The 9,037-nt window shown below is 39.0% G+C and overlaps 1 pseudogene; it reads left to right on the forward strand.

The window, feature by feature from the left end:
• The first annotated feature begins 1,088 nt into the window (after positions 1 to 1,088).
• LOC101422672 (ATP synthase F(0) complex subunit B1, mitochondrial pseudogene) lies at positions 1,089 to 8,574 on the forward strand (annotated as a pseudogene).
• The last annotated feature ends 463 nt before the right edge of the window (positions 8,575 to 9,037 follow it).

Raw genomic sequence — 9,037 nt, forward strand, 5'->3', positions numbered from 1 at the left:
ACACAACAAACCAGGGAGCTGAGATGGCACAAGTGATTGGGTACCTCTCTCCCATATTGGAGGTCCCACGATCAGTTCCTGGTGCCTCCTAAAAGAAGACGAAAAGAGAAGACAAGCAGACACAGAAGAACATGCAGCAAATGGACACAGAGAGCAGACAGCAAGTGCAGGTGGTGGGTGGGGGGGTGGTTAATAAAATAAAATAATTTTTTTAAAAAAACCAACATCCTGCTTATAATAGGTTCACACCCACAGCAGTGGATTAAATTGAAGAACATGTGTTTGGAGGGTGCATACAGGCCCAAACCTTTACAGTTACATACTATATTATTCCATGTCTATTATATCCGTGAAATGGCAAAATTATAGAAACTGAAAACAGATTGGTGATTGCCGGAGGTCAGAGGGAATGAGGGCAAGAGGGAAGGAGGTATGGCCAAAAAAAAATCAACATGAAGAAGCCTTGTGGGGATGGAATTGTTCTGTATCTTGACTATAACAAGGTCAATATCCTGATATGGTACTATGATTTTGTGAAATATTACATTACAGTTGGCAGAAAATAGGGAAATGGCGTATGGGGGTCTCCTGTATTATTTCTTACAACTACATTTGAATTTATAATTCTCAAAATTTTAAAATTTAATTTTAAAAAGTACTCATTACATATGTCTAGTGGAGGAAAGAGAATTGCAAACAAATATTTATAGCAAAAAATATGTGCAATAATTGACAGACACAAATAAATATATTTTAGCAGCACAATATGGTCAACAAGGAAGTTACCAAAGGCCTCCCACAGGAGCTGGATTTTGAGCTGCATCTTGAAAGATGGAAAAAGTTTACCAGCATTCCTTTAATCCCTGCAATTTTATGAGACAGATATTATGCCTCCTTCAGAAATATTAAATTAATGACCCCATGTAACACAGTTATTTAGTTTCCAATTGCAGTTTCATTATCTTCCCATTTGACCATAAAGTATCAAAATATTGCATGATAAAAGCAAAATGTGAGAGAGGCAATAAACAAATTACAGTACATGTTATTTTAAAGGAAGGCCATTCATCTTCTGGCTTTTAGTAAGCATGTATGATAGGTCTGATGTGTTAGAAACTCAGGAGTACTTTAAAGGTAAGAAGATAAACAACCTGACTTGCCTTGTTTGCACAGAACATTGCCTCCAGCAGCCTTGATAAAACCTGTCTTGCCCTTGACTCTTCCCTTATAAACGTAGCTTTCCTCTAAGTTTTTCCTCTAATCTTAAAGCATATAATAAATCCTGTGTATGGTAAGTCCCAATACTTAAATAAATTGCCAAAACTTCAGACCATTTTTCATCAGTCATGCAACTTACACTTGATATTAAAGAATGACAGCCTAATGAAGTATTTCTTATCCCATTTTTTGAAAAGAAAATTTAGAATCAGTGATTAAGTAGCTTTCCCAATGTTCCACAACTTTGTTCGAGGAAGTGACAGTCACAAATTCAGATAGCTCCAATTCATGCTTGTCCCTGGGCCCAAATTGCTGGGGTTTTAGGGAGGGCACTGCAGGAACCATAGTAGGAATGTTCATAATCCATGTGCCTTGCCACCAAGTAGCACATCCTTTCTTCAGAACTTCCTGCCTCAAGAGTCCCAATCATCTAAATAAACCCTTATTTGACCCTTTTTCTAATTGATACTCCTATTCAGACTTCATCTTCCAAACCTTCCCCAAGATCTTTCAGGGCAGGAACCATGTTCTTTTGCATTTCCAGCAGTGCTTACACAGTCATGTAGAAATGACAGCAATTGATAAACATGATAACTGAATTTCCTTATTTCCCAACTAAAGCCGCAGTTCAGAAAAGCTCTATAAAGTGGGAAGAGGAAACAGATGGGTGCATAAAACATCCTTTCTGTTGGGCCTGCATTCCCAGCCCTTCTTTGCACTTGCTAATTCTTTATAAGCTGAATACCAGTTCTGCTCTACTTCCATTAACTGCAGCCCAGAGATGGAATTCATGTGCCAATGTCTTTTAATAATATTTCATTTAATCAAAGTAACCCAACTTTGCAGTAGCATTTCTATAAAGGAAACTTTCCCACTCCCCCAAAAACTCAGACATACAGAAAAACCTATATCAAGGTCCAGTATTTGTAGTGAGAGGGGGGTAGGAGATTAAAAGTCATATATTTATTTAACAGATATTTTATGAACTCTGGGCCTACAATAATGGAGTAAGACATATAGTCCCTGCTCTCCAGAAATTTACAGTGAGTAGGAGATGTGGAAAAGGAAACAAGGAACTAAAATATAGTTTGAAAAGCCCTATGCAGAAAGTGAGTGCAGGGAAGACCTGCTAACTCAATCCTGGCTTGGGGTTTGGGGTGCCAGTCCAGGAAGACTTCACAAAGGAAATTACATATCGGCTAAAGCCTGAAGGATGGATGGGATTAGGCCAAGCCAGAAAGCTGAAAAGTGTTTTCCTCCACAGTATAAGGAAAGTGCTGAAATAAGAGGTTCTCTGAGACCTGGAAGAGACATGGAGGTCAAACTAAAGAATTGGGACCTTCTTTATCCAAAGGGGCAGCAGGAAACCACTAAAACACTTTAAATTTAAAAGGGACATGCCATTTGTTGAGAAAAATAATAAAATAAAATTCAATAAATAAGTAAACAACTTTAAAAATTTAAATTTAAATTAAAAAAAAATAAGGATCATGTCTTGATCAGATTTCTTCTTAAATACATTATCATGGCTAGTGAATGGAGAATGACTAGAGTGGGGTAAGCCTAGATGTTAGGAAGGAAATCAGGAGACTGTAGTGATAATCCAAGCAAGATATTGGGACAAAGCAGTGGTGGACAGATTTGAGCAACTTTATGATTAACCAGCTTTGGTGATGGATCGGATATGGTGAGGAGGAAGAGAGATGAATTAAGAATGACACTAGACTTCTGGGAGAGTCACGTGGGTGGAAGTTGACGCAACTCACAGAGTTGAGGAAACCAGGAGGAGAGGCAGATTTAGAAGAAACATAGTTCAATATTGGACACTTAAGAGTTTTAGGAGCTGGCATCTGAACTAAGGAGATGGCTATAACAACAACACAACAGTCCCTGTTTAGCTGTTCCAGGACAGACTTTACATCCACGGTATCACAATACCACTGCCAAAGTACATAAGCCTAATTCTTTAATGTGACCTAACATTAAATGTGCTTAGGTTCAAAAGAACTTACCTCTTCACCAAAATGTAAAATCAAAGCACTGAGTGAGTTAAGTGTGTCTGTCTACACAGATGTGTGCCCACCACATCAAAAGCATTTTGCTCTTGCCATAGGGGATGGCTTCATGACCTTGGAAATAAATTTGAAATGTATGGGCTCCCTAAAACCACAGAGTCAACTGAATATGACTTGAATTATGACAATGCATTATATTTACCATGAGGGAAATCCAGTGCAAATTGCTGAATTTGAAGATTTTAACCAAAAAAAAAAAGACATACACAACCAAAATTATTGGATGACAAAGTAGACCATTTTCAAATCCTCAAACAGTAAACCATATCCATATGCATATATTGGTCTACAAAAAAGTTCACTCAGACCATAACATTTTTTTACTAGCTTCTTCATATTTACCAATACCAGCCCCACTTCCTTATCATACCCACACTTTCCTACTGGTATAAGAGTTGTGAAAAAAATGCTTTGAACACTATAATGCACTGCATCAAATTAAGGTGCTTGTAAAATTAACCCAAGAACACACCTACTTGCCTGAGGTCAAAATAGTAACTTTTCTAATAAATAGATTTTTTTTTAATTGCTTAAGTCCCATTTCTAAATATAATATTAACTTAATCACTTCCAATGTTCTATTTCATTTTTCTATCTGCTATGGTGTTTGGGTGCTAAGAAATGTTGGAACATCAAATGAATTATACCATCCAACCATAACCCTGCATAATTTTTTTAATAACATCACCATTTATCTAGACTGTACCATGAGATAGGTATTGTGTCAAGAATTTATGTGTATTGTCTTGTTTAATCCTTACAACAATTCTGTAGTAGATATAACTTTCATGTCCTAGAGAAGAAAATGAAGCCACATTAAGGCTTAGTCCAAGGTCACAAAGCTAGCAAGTAAAAAAAGTCAAGCCCAGTGTAGCAATTTGATATGGTTCATGAATTCCAAAAATAGATATCGGATTATGTTGGTAAACTGGTCTGTACCTAAGCATGATTGATTATGATTAGCGCTTTGGTTGGGCCACATCAGTAGGTGTTGAGTCCCTGCCCCTTGGTGGATGGGGACTTACAGATAAAAGACATGGCAAAGGACAGAGCTGGGTTTCGATGTTGGAGTTTTAAATGCTGGAGTCTTGAGCTGGAGCCACGGGAAGTAAGCACAAAGAGGAGCTTGGTTGTGAGGAAAGAGAGAAGGCCCCAGGAAGAAAAACAAGCCATTCACCTGATAGTCTACAGCTGGCCTTGAGGAGTAGAGCCCAGAAAGAAGCAAGCCCCAGGAAAAGAGGAACACTGAGCTGGGAGAGAGGCAAGCCCCAAGAAGAGAGGACCCCAGGAAACCTGAACCCACGCAGATGTCAGCAGACATCTTGCTCCAACACATGGCAATAGACTTTGGTGAGAGAAGTAATTTATGCTTTATGACCTGGTAACTTTAAACTTCTGCCCCAAATAAATACCCTTTATAAAAACCAGCCAATTCTGGTATTTTGCATTAGCACCCCTTTGGCTGACTAATACACCCAGGTTTATCTAACTACAAAGTCTTGCTCTTAACTATGTTATTACCACCCTGGCGTTTTGGGGGCTATGGACCTTTCCTGTTTGAGACTGATACCCAGTTTTTTTTTTAATTAATTTTTTTATTATCATATGTATGTGTGACTAACTGTAGCATTATATATATATAATACAAGTTTAGAAATGATGAAAACTGAAGAGGTAAATTTGGTGGTAACCATATACCTAATAAAGCATTCTTTCCTAAATAAGTAATTCCTTTATGAATCTATAGAATTGGAATCTAAGGTATTTAAAATAAGACATGTGGCAATAAAATTAGACTGATGCTTTTTCCTTTGGTTTCAATTCTATTTCATAAAATGATATATACTTGTATTTTCTATGAGATAGGAAGGACTACAGCTTATTTTGTTAAAATTTTTTAAAGTGTTACCTTTGGAAGAGTTCGAAAAAGTCAGCTCACATTCTCCCGTGGACACCCTTCCGCTACAGGTTCTTGGTGTCTCTTCTTGGAAGAGAAAGAAAAGTAAAAAAAAAAAAACAAAACAATAACAACAAAAATAACTCCTCCCAAAAGTTGAGGAGAAAAAGCCCCCTCTCTGAAGAATGTGGCCTTCCTAGGTTCAGGAGTACTGCAGGCAAAAGGAATCTTTCACACGGGGCACCCAAATTTTACCCCTTGATTTAGTCAATGTCCTCTAGGGAAACAGAATCAATAAGAGATATCTGTCAATAGTATGCAATTCTAGAAGAGTCTCTCACTCAGTGGTGGGGAGGCACAAGTCCAGGTTCTGCAGGCAGGCTGCAACCAGGGGCTGCAATGAAAGTTCAATGAAGGTTCTTGATGAGTTCTGGGAGACGCTGGCTGTCCAAAGACAAGCTGGGAAATTCTTTCTCAATCCTGGAATCACTTCCCTTTTAAGGTATTCAACAGATTGGGTTAACTGTCACTCATTGCTGATGGCAATCTCCCTGAATGATATAATTATAACCAGCTATCTATGATTTACCACTGCAGTAAAATCAATGGTGACTAAAGTCCATAAAAGCCCTTGTATTACAGTGAGCCCAGTGCTTGCTTGACCAAACAACTGGGCACAATTACCTGGCCAAGTTGACACATAGCCTAACATCACAGTTCACCCCTTGTCAACTCAGCAACCATACACATTACCTTAAACTATACTTAGTCTCTAAGTAAAAACAATAACAGACATGCATACATTTCCACCCAGCAATGTTCAACTCTCCTGCATACAACCAGAAACACACTAATTCCATACAGAATAGGGCGCAAGTTCTTGGGTAATATTCACTCTCAAACTTGACATCCTCAAATATTATGACATGAAATGGATACGACTTTGTTATATGATAAGGCGAAAGTTTGGGGAAGAAGACAGAGAAATTCGTTTTGTGTACATATACAATCATCATCATAACAAAACAAGGAAGAAAGATTATGACCATTATAGTCCTTGTTTCTGTAACTGGCCAGGTATTTGAAGTTCACATTTATTGTTACCTTCTTCCACTACCCATTCCATGTTTCCATTACCCTCAGCAAGCACATCTGCTGGCCATGGTTCTTTGCCTGGTGGGGCAAACCAAACTTTCATTCATGAAAATTTTGGGCCATTGTTAGTCCTGCTTGGATTGGGTTGCTGCAATTTTCCATTGACTTTAATCATAGGACATGGTAGTTCTAGGAGATGTCCTAGAGGATCTCCTATATTCCTGGCAAACTCTTCTTTATCCCTATTATATAGATGCTGTCCTATTTCCCCTTGATAGTTAGGATTAATCACCCCAGCCAGTACAGTAATTCCCTTCTTTGACTGTTGATTCAGAGGTAAGAGGTGCCCAAAGTGGCCAGGTGGCAGTTTTAACTTACATTTCAAAAGAATCATTGCTGTGTTCCCTGGTGACAGCACTCCTCCTTTTCAGACTAAAATCTGTAGACCAGCAGCATTTGAGGTTGCAGGGACAGGAAGCAAAAATTTTCCTATGTGCCAGGCACATTTCCACCCCTTGATTCCTGGACCCATGGATCCTGTTATGGGAGAAACAGCACCATAGAGTGAACACTGATTTAGAGCATACACAGCCTCATGGAGAACATTGTCCCAGCTCTGCAAGGTATTGCCACTTAGTTGGTGCAATAATTGAGTCTTCAAAAGGCCATTCCACCATTCTATAAATCCAGCTGCTTCAGGGTGATGGGGAACGTGATAAGACCAGTGAAGTCCTCGGGCATGTGCCCACTCCTGCACATCATTTGCTGTGAAATGAGTACCCTGATCGGAAGCAATGCTGTGTGGAATGCCATGGCGTTAGATATGACATTCGGTAAGTCCATGGATGGCAGTTTTAGAGGAAGCATTGTGTGCAGGAAATGCAAACCCATATCTAGATTATCTAGGAGGAGTCATCCAACATTATCATACCATTTGATTCCACAAAACTCTGTTAAGGTGTTGAAAACACTCTCACTCAGATCCTTGCTTATTATAAGCATGGATGGAAGTAGGGGAATCCAGTGATCCTGTTTCGTGTATCTCAATTGCCAACTCACGCCATGGACTGTTAGCAGCCTCTTCGTTATTGGAAAGGGAGTACCCTCGAGTCCAATTAGAGTAGAAAGACAATTGCAAAACTCCCAGAACTACCTCAGAATCCCATGTTTAAGACTTTGTTCCTCAAGAACTACTCCCCAGTACCAAGCTGTATTAGTCAGTGTACTCTAGAGAAACAGAATCAATAAGAGGTATCGTTAGTAGAATGCAATTTTATAAGAGTCTCTCATGCAGTCTTGGGGAGGCACAAGTCCAGGTTCTGCAGACAGGCTGCAACCAGGGGCTGCAATGAGAGTCCAGTGAAGGTTCTTGACGAGTTCTGGGAGATGCTGACTGTCCAAAGACGAGCTGGGGAATTCTCTCACAATGCTGGAATCACTGCCCCTTTTAAGGGATTCGACTGATTGGGTTAAGCATCACTTATTGCTGATGACAATCTCCCTGACTGATGTAATTATAACCAGCTATCTATGACTTACTACTGCAGTAAAATCAATGGTAACTAAAGTCCGTAAATGCCCTTGTATTACAGTGAGCCCAGTGCTTGCTTGGCCAAACAACTGGGCACAATTATCTAGCTGAGTTGACACAATAGCCTAACCATTACACCCCTCTACACCTCTTCCTGAATATGGAGGGAAAGTTCATCTTGGGCTTTTCCCTGAGAAATTCTTCCAGTTCCTCTATTCTAAAATACTTGCCACAGGACCACACATGCTCAGAAGTGGGCTTATCATATATTTTCTACCCAAAGAAATATATGTGAACAGCCCAGAAGTCCTCTCTGCCTCAGTAACAGGGTTGTTTGTCTATATAATTTTAAAAACATCATGCATCTATTGGACAATTTGCTGATAAACTCAATGAGCAACAAGTTGCCCAACTAGAGGAGGCGAATCAGGCTTCTGTCAAACACATCCAGGATGCAAATGACTTCAAGAAATCACAGCAAGCACTGGTTCAGAAGTGCCATTACCTTTTCAATGTCCAGAGGAATAACATTGCTATGACCTAGGAGATTACTTATCAGGAACCACCGCATAGGGTAAACAAGAAGGTAAAATATCACCTGGACTGTTAGATCTCTGTGCAGAATATGAGTCAAAAGGAACAAGATCGCATGATAAACAGGGTAAAGAAGCACGTGGTGCAGCACAGATCTACACAGAAAGAAAGGAGAAATAGCCCAGTGCACTGCAGATCTAAAGCTGCTTTGCAAAGAGGGCTGAAGCATAGCCAGTTCTGCAAATGCATCTACCCCAGTTGAGAAGCTAGGAAGAGTTGGCTGACTAAGTGGAAAACAGTCTACTAAACAAAATCTTTTTATAAAATATATTGCTCTCTACTGAAGTTACAATTTACCTTAATTAAAAATGAAAAGTTTGAATTTGACATAGTAAGAGAATAATCTGTTGGGCTGGGAAGATGATTCTCATGCTTCTTGCTCTGAATTTTGAGTTATTTCATGATCACTTTTGAATAAGCAGTTTGCTTTTAATGAAATTTGGTGCCTGGCTAAAGATTATCAAGTTATAGTTTAAATTCATAATTAGGTCTATCATCTTGCAGTAAAATGACAACTGAAACAAACAAAAGCTAACTCACTCTGCACAGTAACAATTCACAATCAGAGTCAACTCAAGTGTGTACAAATGTTAAATATGTAAGCAAAACAGTAACTGCACTATGTTT

The sequence above is a fragment of the Dasypus novemcinctus genome, chromosome 14, assembly GCF_030445035.2.
Source record: "Dasypus novemcinctus isolate mDasNov1 chromosome 14, mDasNov1.1.hap2, whole genome shotgun sequence".
Classification (NCBI taxonomy): Eukaryota; Metazoa; Chordata; class Mammalia; order Cingulata; family Dasypodidae; genus Dasypus; species Dasypus novemcinctus.